The sequence below is a fragment of the Aptenodytes patagonicus genome, chromosome 3 (genome assembly GCF_965638725.1).
Source record: "Aptenodytes patagonicus chromosome 3, bAptPat1.pri.cur, whole genome shotgun sequence".
NCBI classification, from domain to species: Eukaryota; Metazoa; Chordata; class Aves; order Sphenisciformes; family Spheniscidae; genus Aptenodytes; species Aptenodytes patagonicus.
Window position 1 is genome coordinate 41,962,815 of NC_134951.1, and position 13,166 is coordinate 41,975,980.

Sequence of the window (13,166 nt, forward strand, 5' to 3'; positions counted from 1 at the left end):
CAGGGGCGGGCATATCAAACTCGCTGAGATGGGAGCTTTGCAAGCTGCACGAACGACTGTGCACTAATAAAGCTTGAAAAGCTTGAATTACACTGGAACCCACAAAAATTTTCAAATTAAAAAGCCATATTTAGAGGCCCCCTGTGGACCGTGATTTTATTTAGTTTAATCCCCTCTTGAGGCCAATTAGGTAGACACCCTTCTGCACATGCACACACCAGCACAAAAAAAAAAAAATATATATAAGACTAGTTAAAAAGGGGGGGTAGTATATCACTCATCCGTTCAAAGACTGAAATTCTTTTCCCTTCTGTTGTCCCTGAAAATAACGTGGCTGTCAGAAATCAATAAAAGTACATGCAAACAGTACTCATTTTATTTTTCTAGGCTGTGCTTTAACTTTTCCTTGCTTCTTTCTGCAACATCTAGTAAATTTTCACTGTCGCATACTGTTTCACCAAATGTATAGTAAGTGCAAAACCTCCAGTGTTACTGGCAGGGAAAGGCTGGACGCCTTGTTTCTTAGCCTGGGAAGTAAAGAGGTGCTGTGAAAATAAATTCCTCAGGCAACTGATTGAAATTTATCATCTCTGCGTAAAGCACATGCATGGGGTGGGATAAGGATGCACTCTAGCTGAATCCCATTAAGGGCAATAGGCTTGTCCCAGCAGTGAGCCCAAAGAAAGTCTGACTATATACGCACAGTTTTAATTCACCCCTCCCCATAATTTTTTTTTTCATAAAATGTTGGCAAGGAGCCAGCTTCCTCACTGCTGCTCTTTGCATCAGAAGTGCAAACTTTGTCTCCTTTGTACCAAGTGGCAGACACCACATGTCCCATATGAAAAAGGAGTTAATAAAACACACGCTGAAAATATAAAAGAAGGTCAGAGGTGATGTTTTGGTAATGAGGACTTCTCCAAGTGGGGAAAACAAAAGATCAAAGTTATTGTAACTGTTACAGCTGTCTACAGCAGTGGGCAAATAACAAATAAATATTCCCACTACCAACTCGTGCTTTCACTACCAGAGCTGGTTAAGAGTCCAAAATAATAAGTTCTTAAAACATCGTCAGATATTTAGCAACAAAAGCACCTTTCCTGAAGGTAACACACGTGTGCTGAAGTGTTTACTGGAGAGGGTCTCTCCTGCCCAGATAAAACAGCCACCACGGCGTGCCCTGGACTGAGCAGCCTCCTGGCCTGGGCAGGGGACTCAGGGCACAGGCAGCGCGGGGGTCTGCAGAGCGGCTCCCAGCATATTTTGGGGGTAAACATGAGCTATGGCTAGGAGCCGCATGCTGCCACTGCGGTACAGGGAAAGCAACCCCTGGTATGGAAAAGGAAAAGCTGATTTGGGAAATTCAGCAGCTCAAGTGAATTTTCAGGATAAGCATCTTTCTGATTATCTGAGGAACTGCATGGGGTCTGTGCTCAGATACACCAGCTTAAATCCTTGAGAACAACATAATGAAAACAAGGGCTAAGGAAATGTGCCTGAAATAAATGTAATTTTATGGCACTTTAAAACAGATTAGGGCAAAAAGTCTATTTTGTTTTACAGGGGCTCTTATCCTGTGCTCATTGCTGTCGCATTGGAGCAGCACTTAGCATCTCCCCATATGTTGTTTATTCTCTCATCTGCCACACAGGGGCAATGCATCTGCAACAACTGTCATGTTTGGGGAGGCTCCTGCTTCGCTTTTGCAGAGAGGTTGCACAGAGACATGGTGGGGGGCACTTCTGCCAACACACTTTGTTTGGGATTTATGTTTGAGAAAGTCAGGTGAAAAAGGGAAAGCTTATTCAAAAAAACCCAAAGCAAATTCAACCGTTTTTTCCAGACCAAGGGTAAAGCTGCATGGGAGAATCCTTATTCAAGTTACAGGTCAGGTAAAAAAAGTCACTTAAGACAAAGGGAATAATCTTCTAAAAAGACTAAGGTTGTAATAACTTTGCAGATACTTAAAAGCCTACAACACGCATACACAGACAATGTATAGACCCATCTCGATCTGATTCAAAGTCTGGGGAAAGATGTCCTTTAGGCTCAAACTGAGATCTGAGCCAACTGAAGGAAGAAATCTTGCAGCAAAAAAAATTACATTTTGGGAACTCAGCCACTGCAGTGTACCCCAATTTTACCCTGGTCTGGCTGGAATCCAGTTTTGCAAGAGGAAGGAGGAGAGGGTGGAAAAGACCCGATCCCCCCTGCAACCAGGAGAGAAAACCGTGGACCAGATTGTCAGAGTCTTCTCTGTGTCCCCCACAGGGCCAGCATCTGCCTCCCATCAGACACCTTCACGTGCACAGAGCTGGGTCTGGGGCAGTCCCCACGTTCAGTTCCTGGGCTGATGAAGGTAGCTGCTGCTGTAGCAATATGAATCGACAAATGCTACTATACCTCATCTGCATCAGATGAATGGGTTTCTGTAGGAACTTAAGAGGAATTACACATGCCCTCTCTTTGTATATTTTTTTATATATATATACACAAAAGGCACATGTCATATAGGGAGCATTATAACCATCCTGCATAATTTCATGGCAACAATACAATTTTAATTTATTCTAAATTAAATAGCAGATGTCCCACTGCCCGTTAGGACTGCAGGAACTCAAAGGCTGCAATTGATGGCCAAACACTGTGCTGGTGTGAAGGTCTGTCAGGGTGCCTGGAGCGCTGCACGGACACACAGCTCCCACCCTTCTCATGCAAATGACAGGACTGGAACACGCAACTTACTTGCCTGACTTTTTAAAAAAATGCACTTGTGAGGTGTACCTAATGACGACTGCAAAAGCAGTCTGTAGGACAGTTAACCAGAAAAGATGTTCCTGACTCTCTGGGTTTCCCAGCATCTGTAAATTAGGGAGGCAGCTATTTTTTTTGTCCCGTGGAGAAAGCAAGCCCTAAATCCTTACCCATCCCCCTCCCATGGAGAAACGAGCAGGAAACTGCACGCTGAAATTCACTGAGTTTCCTCTACCCTACATGTGTTACTCCCCTGCAGGGGAGAATGGGGCCTTTTATACCTCCATAGCTCTGGGCTCTTTGAGTAATGAAGGGAACACATTTATTGGTACAAAGTTTGGTGTTTATTGATGCTACCCATTTTTCACCAGGTTTAGCACTCTGTGGGGAAGGCACACGGACTTTCCAAAACACGTTTTATAATCAAGCCATTTCAAGGTTTATGCAGTATAATATCTTTAACTGTTAAATTGTAAATAAAAGTCACTGCCCAATGCTGAGCCTCCTTCAAGACATTATAGTCAGCTATGTCTTTAATTATCTGATTTATAAGCAACTCGCCAGCACTCTTGCACGTGTTACACGCACATGCTGTTTACCTGGCAGATGTAGCATGCAAAATTATCCTTCTAGAAGGGGTTGTGGGCTTAACCTACCTCTGCCTCTCCCTTGACTCGGCAAATAGGGGAAAAATTCCTTTCCCACTGTAAACCCGAAACATATTCCCGCCTCATCCTCTTCTCAAGCAGACCTTCACTTTTTAACAACCCTGCTGAACGATTTGCCTTCGCTGCTGGGTGTTTTTTAAAGGATGCCTTCTGCTGAGGCTGCCGGGCTGTCTGCATGCCCGGAGGTGTCTCCTGGCCCTCCCCAGCAGCTGCGCTCCCTCTTGCGGCAGCACCGACCCCGAGGAAACCCCGGAGCGCAGGGGATTTATTCCCAGCGAAGGGCCGGGAATAAAACGCGGCTCCAGATATACTGCAGGAAGGTGTTTTAGGAGGCAAACCACATGCATATGCACAAAAGCCTAGGCACCCCCAACCCGCACCAGATATTTCCCAAACTGTATTCCTAATATAAATCAGCGGGGAATTACCTTGCTGAGTGTAAGAAATCCCGTGCTGTAGTTTAACGGAGGAGACACTGCTGCCCATCGCTCTGCAGGCAGCCCCACACGCACCCGGCAGAGCTCCCCGGCTCTTTCTGGAGGCCATGCACAGGGTCCATTTGATGAGGCATGGGGAGTATTAACCCGTTCCAAAATCCTACATCCGGTATTGATTTAACAAAGTCTGGCCCTGGCAAAGAGTTAGCACAAGGAAGGCTTTCAGGAGTGATTGTTCTGCCCTCGTTTGCCTTTTGCCTGCCAGCATAGCACTGGCCGTCGCAGTGCCTGTTCAAAGACCAGCCGCTACAAATGCTCCAACTATTTACTTCTCAGTTTGTTATTCTTCACCAAGAAGCAAACCCTTTAACAAAGGAATAAACAAATAAAAACATACCATCTCAGATTAAGGCTGAGAAACAGGTACCCCACCAGTTTTAGTTAGTAAATCAAAATCCGCAAAGATGGTGAAGTAGCTCTTATCTTTTATGACAGCACAACCAGATCAAACACTTTTCATGCCAAGAGAGAAACCCACAGAGGGGAGCTTTCTTTTGCAGAGATTCATTTGCTATCTGGTATTGATGTGTTACTTAATTTATTGATCCAGAGAGGAATGAGAATCCAAAGGCAGTACAAACTGCATTCTGCATAGGTTCTTAGAGAGAAAAAGGCTTCATCTCCTCTTCCTTCTTATAACTAGTCCTGAAAATGGACACCCCTGTCATGGTCTCAGTATATTGTCATGGTACAAAAAAATTCAGGTCAGTTAAACCCGACAGCTTGTCAATAGGGCTGCACAATAGGCCTTACTCTCCAGTTCATTCCTGTTGCTCACTTTGTCGGTACAAACTCTGCAGCTGTCAATTTAAATAAATAAATAAAATAACTTACATGGAAACATGCTCTTTAATCCGGATTCTTCCTTTCAAATTCAAAAAGCAATCAACTTAATGGAAAGGTGGTAAGGAGGCAGCCCAAATAAGATACACAGAGAATGGGTTAATATTCTCCCATTTATTTTTTTACCATTTTAGTGCTGCTCAGAGATTTCATACCCATGTATGTGAAGGCTACAGTAGGCTACAAGGGAGCCTGTAAAAAAGGTGTAGCAAGGTAAAGGATGGAGACCTCCGCTGAGGCTGTGTTCTACAGACCATGGTTAGAAAGGAGTGAAGGACAGCACAGCCTGACTTAGCCTTAATGCAGCGGGACCCTTTCCCTGACATCTAAACTTTGTATCCCTTTCACTCCAGTTGCATTTCTTGATGAGTTTGTGGAATCCCTTTTCAGGAAGGCACATCACCCTAGAACAGCCTGCTTTTCTGAATCCCATATAATTAGAAAAAAATAAAAGAATGTAATTTTTCTACAGAGCAGTAGATTCCTAAGAAATTACTCTCTCTTAGTGGAGTCAATAGGAGGCTTATGTCTAACTTCAGGGGAGTAAGATCTTGACAATATTGGGCTCGGGCTCATCAGAACTGAGCAGGAGATGTTTTTCTCACCTCATAAGACTTTTTCAAGACGGTGGAAAACAAAAGTATCTCATTCTGCATTAGAATGCCACCAAATCCCTGAAATCTTGTCCATGACAAGAACGGAGCTCAAGGAGAAGACCAATAGCCACTAGTTGGGCTGGGACAAGAGAAACTGAAGTTCAAATCCTTCCATTTCCAGTTGCTTTTATATCCAAGACAATGCTTTAGTCAATGAGTCAGCAATCCAGTTTCACCTTTTCTGTCTTAATGAACCTTCATTCATCTACAGAAGTGGGACAGCTTCCCCATGATTGATGTTAAAGCATTTCTCTGGGTGCCAGAGGACTTTGGAGGGCTTGGGAGGTAGGTGTATCTGACAGTCCATAGGAAAGCTTTAGCAACCAAATTGTTATTTGCTTGGTCCTCTAATCTCTCTTCCATTTTCAAATCAAATTCTACCCTGGAGCAGAGAAATCATTCTCATCGGAATTGATACATTCCCATGAAACATGCTTAGTATTTGCCTAGTGAAAAATTGTTTCATTTAAAAAATCCCAGCTTGTTCCAGTCTTATAAATGACAGTCGGTGGTGGCTACTCAGGTTGAGATCTGTATTGCTAACTGCAGTTGGTTTGGTGAAATCTCACATAATAACCAAAACCTCTGAAAGAAGAATTGCACAGTCTGGGACACATTGCACCCGATTACTATTTGCACCAAGTCATGCATCCTACAGTGTTTCCTAATCTATTTACTGGTCTATTTACCACACGTCTGCTGTGGGAGTTTATATTTTTTTAATGACTTTCATTTCCTTTTTAAATGGTCAGGCACAATTTTGTTTCTGCTTTAGTCCCTTAATGGAGTTATTTCTCAAGTGGCAATTGAGAGGAGAGTTGGCAACGAGTGCCTGCCTTTACTGGCACTCAGTAACTTCAAAGCTATCCTCTGGGATACAGAGGATACAGCCCAGAGTAAACTGGGGTTGCACACTTACTCCTCTGATGCTGTTTTTATCCTCTTTGCCTACCTCATCCCTTTTTAGGACACTGAAAAAATATTTACAAAAGCAATGAAGACAAAACCAGAATGGTGCCTCTTGATCCTACCCTCGAGGCAGCCATGATGTATATTTGACCATGAGCCAGCAACGCACCCTTGCAGCGAGAACTGCCAACAGCCTCCTGGGCTGCATGAGTGAGAGCGTTACCAGCAGGTCAAGGGAGGAGATCCTTCCTCTCTGCTTAGCTCTGGTGAGACACTTCTGGAGTGCTGGCTCCAGTTCTGAGGTCCCCAGACTCTGCTCTGGCTGACCCTGCTTGACCAGGGAGGTTGGACAAGGTGACCTCCAGAGGTCCCTTCCAAACTCATCTAGTTCATGATTCTGTGATATATGACACTGGCTTCTCAGCTGACACTGAAGCTTTGGGCAAACCACGCTGAGCATCCCAAGGGAAGGAAAGCATGGCTGTGCTAAAGATTCTCTCACATCTGTAAACTTGTCATCAAGAAAGCTGTGGAAAACGGGGATAGTCAAGAGCAGATTATTAAACTCTAGCTTTTGGGGGTGGAAAAAAACATGTTATATAAATTCCTCCACCACTTTCATAGAGAACTTAGTTTATGCTATGAAAGTTGCATGCTGATTATTTGGGGTATTATGTTTTCACTAAATCACCCAGACAGTATTGACATTTCTCCTTTTCTCATCTGGAGGGAAGGACAAGAAGAGCTGTCTCCCTCAAGACTGATTAACCCCTCAGTAAGAAGGAAACCCAAAAGGTGCACACTCTTCCCACTGCAGGAACCAGGTGTCAGTAAGATCAAGGATACATGCTTTCTCCTACCTTTTTACACTTCAGCCAGGCACAAGTGACTAGACTCCAGCTTGCCTGAAAAATCATGCCACTGGAGAAGCTTGGCTATCACGAAAGCACTGGCTATCAATTTGCAAGATCGCAACAGGGAATCCACCCACTCAGAAATTGTGGTGCTTGCAAAGATAAAGATCTCTTCAGCTTTCATTTTTCCCTGTGTAAATGACCATGCACATGGGGGCCAGCTGGCCTCAAAACAACGCCACCGTAAAAAAGCAACCTGTAAACAGCATATTACATTGCTTGCAAAAGATAATTCAGCAAACAGAAGATGCAATTCAATACAGAACTCTATTACTTCAGCTGGTAGATGGACAAGCAAGATCATGGATACTGTAATACAAAGTAATGATTTGTATTCTTGATATAGCAAAAACAAGCATTGATCTTGTACAATTTGTGACCTTTACGTGTTCAGTATGTCAGTGATCTTGGGCGCTGGACAGAGAGTACCACTCCTACATGGTACTCCATGCTTGGAAACTCTGGATGGTGAGGGCTGAAAGAGAGAAGAAAAATATGGAGAAATCTCACAACCATACAAACTAATGGCTCCCATCTGCCTCTTTGCTGCCAGCAGTATTTTAAACCTGTGAACACAAGCAAAATGTCTAAGAAACTATTTTTTTGTAATTGTCCACCCTTCTCTTGGTCTCCAGTGATCGTTATTAATTGAAAGTCCAACATATGTTTGCATTAAAGTGTATTAGGAAATGGTATGGTCTCCACCCATCTTCAGTGGGATTTCAGGACTATTTATCGGCATGATTCTGCTCCCATTTCAGTGAGAGGTAGTTTTTCATTGACTTGAGCAAGTACAGTGTTAGGCCTATACTAAGAGTTTTAGAGGAGAAAAAAATTGCCTATTACAACTGGCTCCAGACAATAACAGTGTAGCTTTCTTATATTCAGAGCAGTAAAGCAAATATAAAACATCAAAAAATTGTCAAAAAAGGGAGTTCATTCTAAGTTCAGTCCATTAAGAATTACAGTTTGATAATGTTGATTTCCCCCGAGTACAATAAAGACAAACTCACAAAAAAATGAACATATCTCTCCTTTTCCAAAAGGCATTAATGAAGAAAGGTAATAATGAGATCTGACTTTATCTAATCAATGAATAGCTCCAGCAATACAACTTTGTCTCCTGAAGTCATCAAGCTGCTGAGAATCATGTGTTACATGTAAAACTTTATGATGATGCAGTGACAAAAGCTGTTTTTAAATTAACAGGTTATCAAGGGCACAGATTTATCTTCACACGCGCACTCAGCACACTGAGGAGTGGTTTCTATCTGAGATCAAAACTCCTACATGGAAGGATCTACATGCCAGTGTCTGTGAGCAAGAGGAGGGTCAAAGCTCCCACTGTACTCGGTGGAGATCCTAGTGCAGTTGGAGAAGCCTTGGCAGTGATTCATCTCATCCATAGCTTGTCGCTGAGAGGTCAGTCCAGTTGACTAATGTAGATGTCTAGTGTCATTTGAGTGCTCCGTGGTATCCAAGACACCCTCATGGGGCTGGCAGATCTGACACGGGACCCCGGGGATACCTGTGACTGTCTTGAGCAGAAGCTGAAAGCTGACGGGCTACCTGTGAGCAATTCAAATACCATTAGGTGCCTAAGTTTAGGCAACTGAGCCCCTTTACTGCCCCCCATGAGGACACCTAATTGTAAATTACTAAGTTAAGGTGTCTTATTCTTGAACTTAACCCCACCAAAGATGCCAAAGAGGTCAAAAAGTAAATAAATACCCATAGCAATGCCCCCTTTCATGAATGCATAACAGTTTGGTCTTTCATCAGGCTATAGGTAAACAAACAAAACAATCCAGATGCTGTGGCCTTTGCAGTCACCTTGATGAGTATCTTGCCCCAGTCACAAAAAAGACCACAATCCAACTCTTCACAATCTGCACTGGATGCTTATGGTTTGGGGAGTAAAGCTGAAAGTGTTATTTTTGGCCTTGAACGTTAAGCTGGGCAAAGTCAGGTAATGTTGGAAATTAGCATGGGATTGTCTAGTGGTGCATTCCTAGAGGTCCACTTCCCTTCTCTCTCTCCATTTGCACCCTCATCCATCCTGGGGGTGATGCAGCACAATACCTTTCATCTGTCCGTGTTTTTCCATAAGTGGCAATGCAAAAAATTTTGGTTTATTTCTGGCTATCTGTTCCTTACTGCTTTCTATGTGATACTAACCAGCTCAATAATTTCCATGCTCTCTTGAACTGTGATAGTACATGCAGCTACTCAATTTTTTTCTTTTCTGAAATAACTTTTTTCTGTCCCCTGCAGATTTGTACTTTTTTCTGCTTGCAATTGTTTTCCTTTAACAATCTGGTAACAGATCAGTCTTGTGACAATGCAAGTTCAGATATTTACAGATTTGCTGCCCAGCATGTATGTTTTTTTAATGGAAAATATTTAGAGCCATTTTGAAACAGAAAAAAGTAAAGGGATATAAGAGAAAAAGAACTCCAGTTTCAGCAAAAAGCTTTGAAACTCTTCACTTTATCAGCAATCTGAATCCACCTCACACTTCTGACCATAAATCCTTAGTGCCTTTATGTAATGAGCTAAACATCTGAGCTCAGTTTCCAAAAGATGGGTATAAACATAATCTGTGGGCACTTTTGGTAGTACATGCCAAATATGATTTGGGTTTTGGAAATTACTGTTGCTTCTCCTATCGCTGTTTCCTTCAAGCCAAATTGGAAGTAGGTTACTGAGATACTTCTGCCATTCCTGTGTCTGGTCCACATATTCCTGTGTCTGGTCCATGCTATTACGTCTCATCACAGCATAACAGTTAAGAATACGTTGGCTTTAAAGATAAAAGCTATGTGTATCCATAGGGTTTGAAAGACATTGTTGGAAATTTATGGAGTCCACAGAAGCCACCTTGCGAAGGTTATGAAACCCTTGATTATCAAGTGGTTGGAGCTGGGATGTATTACTGGGAGGGATCATATAGGCTTCACCTGACATGCTTGACTCCAGGTATCTCATTTTGGCCACGCTCAAAGACTGGATGCTGAGTAGATAGACTTTCAGTCTGGCCCAATATGGATGATTTTTGGTTTTGATATTCTTATACATTCAAGAACCAGACACAATACTGAAACATGAAAGAAACTATAAAGGCTACCTCAAGGAGTCGGGTAAGGGCTACTAGATCAAAGTTGCCAATATGCCTGAGAAACAAAGACCCTTATTTGGGGGAAATACAGGTCTGACATAAATACTCCATCTGAAATATACCATGAATCAGTACTCATGGACAGTTAATAAAAGGTGCAGTCTTTCTTTCCTAGAAATGGAAAATAATCTGAAAATAAATATCCACAAGCATGAGAAACTTTTTGCAAATTTGGTAAGCATATATTGCATGGCAGAAAGACAAAGACTATCTGCAAAGTAAACCTATTCATCTTTCTTTTAATTTAAGAGCTAGCCTAAGGAATCAGTGCAGAATCAGATATAAATTTAGTGGTGATACGGATTGTGTGAGTAAAACGTCTTGGAAATACATGAATTAAAATTTAATATATTATGGAGAACAAAGTCTTGTGTGCTTTTACAGCCTGATCTAACTCCTTATGAAGACAAAAGAAATATTCCTGTTCACTTGTGTGAGTGCAGGACCAGATCAATACCAAGAAAATAACAACCCATATGCTTCTGATTCTACTGGTCTCTTGGTGGTGAAGAATAGCCACCTCTTTGACAAAGGAAGTACTATGACTCTTGAAAGAGAGTATTCCCTAATTTACACCATTCTGGGAGGAGAGTCTGGCCTGCCCTTGAGTGCATGCCTTCTTAACCCCTTAACGTGCAGTAAGTAAATCCTGCAGAAAAGCTGCTGAACTTGCACATGCAGTAACTTCTAAAGCAAACTCCATGGCTGCCAAAAAGCATATGAGAAGTCAGAAATAACTTTCAATATGGCAGGTGTTACAGTGCAATAAGGGCATGTCTTAGGTACGTTATAAAACACAGACTGAAGTGGTTCCAGGATCTGAGAGTTATTACAACACAGACTGTGAAGTTGCTATTTAGATGAAATTCCTCCTACCATGTCTTCAAACCATTTTTTCCCTTTATTTGCTCCATTCACCACATTTAGATGCCACCATCTTGTATTTCCTTCTCTGAAAAGGAAATCCCCACTTCTCAGCATGAAACTTGAAAAGCTTTCAGTCTTAAAAGGAGCTGCTGAGCCTACGTCCTACACCCAGGTAACCTAAGCCATGTGGAAATATGAACTGTTCGCAACCTTCAAGTCCTCCAAAGCGGGCCAAGCTCAGGACCTAAGCCAGCACCATTAGTACCTCAAGCAGCAGACGGCAGTGGTTAGTGGGAAAGGCAAAAGTCAAGGGAGTGGGGAGAGTTGCCAAAGCACCCAAGAATATATGTGCATTAAAGCACCACTCTTGGAAAAGAGATGTTTGCACTAGTTCTGTGCGTGCCGGTACGTCCCTATGACAATGTCGATCCAGGAGGAGAAACTGACTTTTGTCCTGAGAGTAGGATGCTGCCTCCCAACTAATGAGACCTGTCTCCGGTGGGATGCTGCCTCCTAACTAACAAGCCTTGTCTCCCAGTCCACCGCAGCATTGCTCCCACACGGCAGCACAGCCCCCCCCACCAGGTCAGCATGCCCTCAGTGCCTGTGGAAAGCACATCTTCAGGTAGGGCACATGCTCTGCGACCACAGAGAGCCAGGCTTTGGGGGAACTCTTGAGTCAATCAGTGGGACTTCACAGCTCTAGGAATCTTTTTGGCCCTTTTGAAAAATCTCACACTAGATCTTACAAAACTGGCAGTATGCACAAGAGTATAAATTAGGACTTCAAAAAGAATTACTCCAAATAGTAAAACCCAGCCTTTCATTAAGCCAAGGCTTCATCCTGCAACGGCAAAAAACCAGAAGCCAGGACCATGTTGCCTCATCTTTAATGTGCGACAAGAAAAGCTTTGGATACAGCTACAGTCAGGATTTTGCTTCACAGGAGGAAATCCAAGACGGTGGCTGCGAAGTGACAAATTCCTGCTCGTGCTGTTTTATTTCTGCTGGACGTAATGAGGTTGTTTAACTAGCCTGGCCTTTGCATAAACTTAATTCCCGCACACACACAGAGCCTCATATTTTCTGGATCGGTAGCACAGATATCATGAGAAACACTTTTCATTTCAGTTTCCCTAGAAGGGTACTAAGAATATGGAGTGATAAAGCAAAATTTGTCTTCTCAAACCTGGAGTTAGTCTCCAATTTATATAAAGACCTTTATATAAGGTCTTGCTGATAGGAAAACTATATACCTTCTTCAGACCTGGGGTTTTGTTGGTTTGAGTTTATTTATTTCTCAAGGCAGCAGAACTGCCTCCCCTCCCACGCCCCCAAATGAGTGCAAGGTGCTAAATATATGTGACGGTTTAGCCTGGGGCTTGTTTGGGGAGGAGGGCTGTTAGTTTTTTGAAGCCATTAAGGTGGTCATTCCTTCTATGGTGCTAACCCTTCCTCCTTGGCGGAGATTATTCCTTATTGATGTCTCTCTTCTACCAGAGATCTGCTTTATTAGGTCTGTTCTCACACTTTTTTCACACTGCAATGCAGCACATCACATAACAGCCATATCACAGAGCAGAGACACTACTAGTGCTGGCAAACGGCTCCCTTCTCATCCAGGATTTCAGCTTCATTTGGCTTGTGATCAGTAGTCGTGGACTCCCTAACACAGAGGTGGACTCTCTTTTGCTCCTTTGCCCTGCCTCCTTTTTTTAATCCTCCACTGTGCCAAAAAAATTACTTTGAAAGGTATTTGGAAGCTTTTTGACTTCAACATTTTTCAAGGTGTCAGGCTGGGAATTTCCCCAAAAATAGCAATAGTTAACTTAGCTAGCTATCATGTTTTAAATGTTTGTTATATTTTTAAAGAGGTTTTT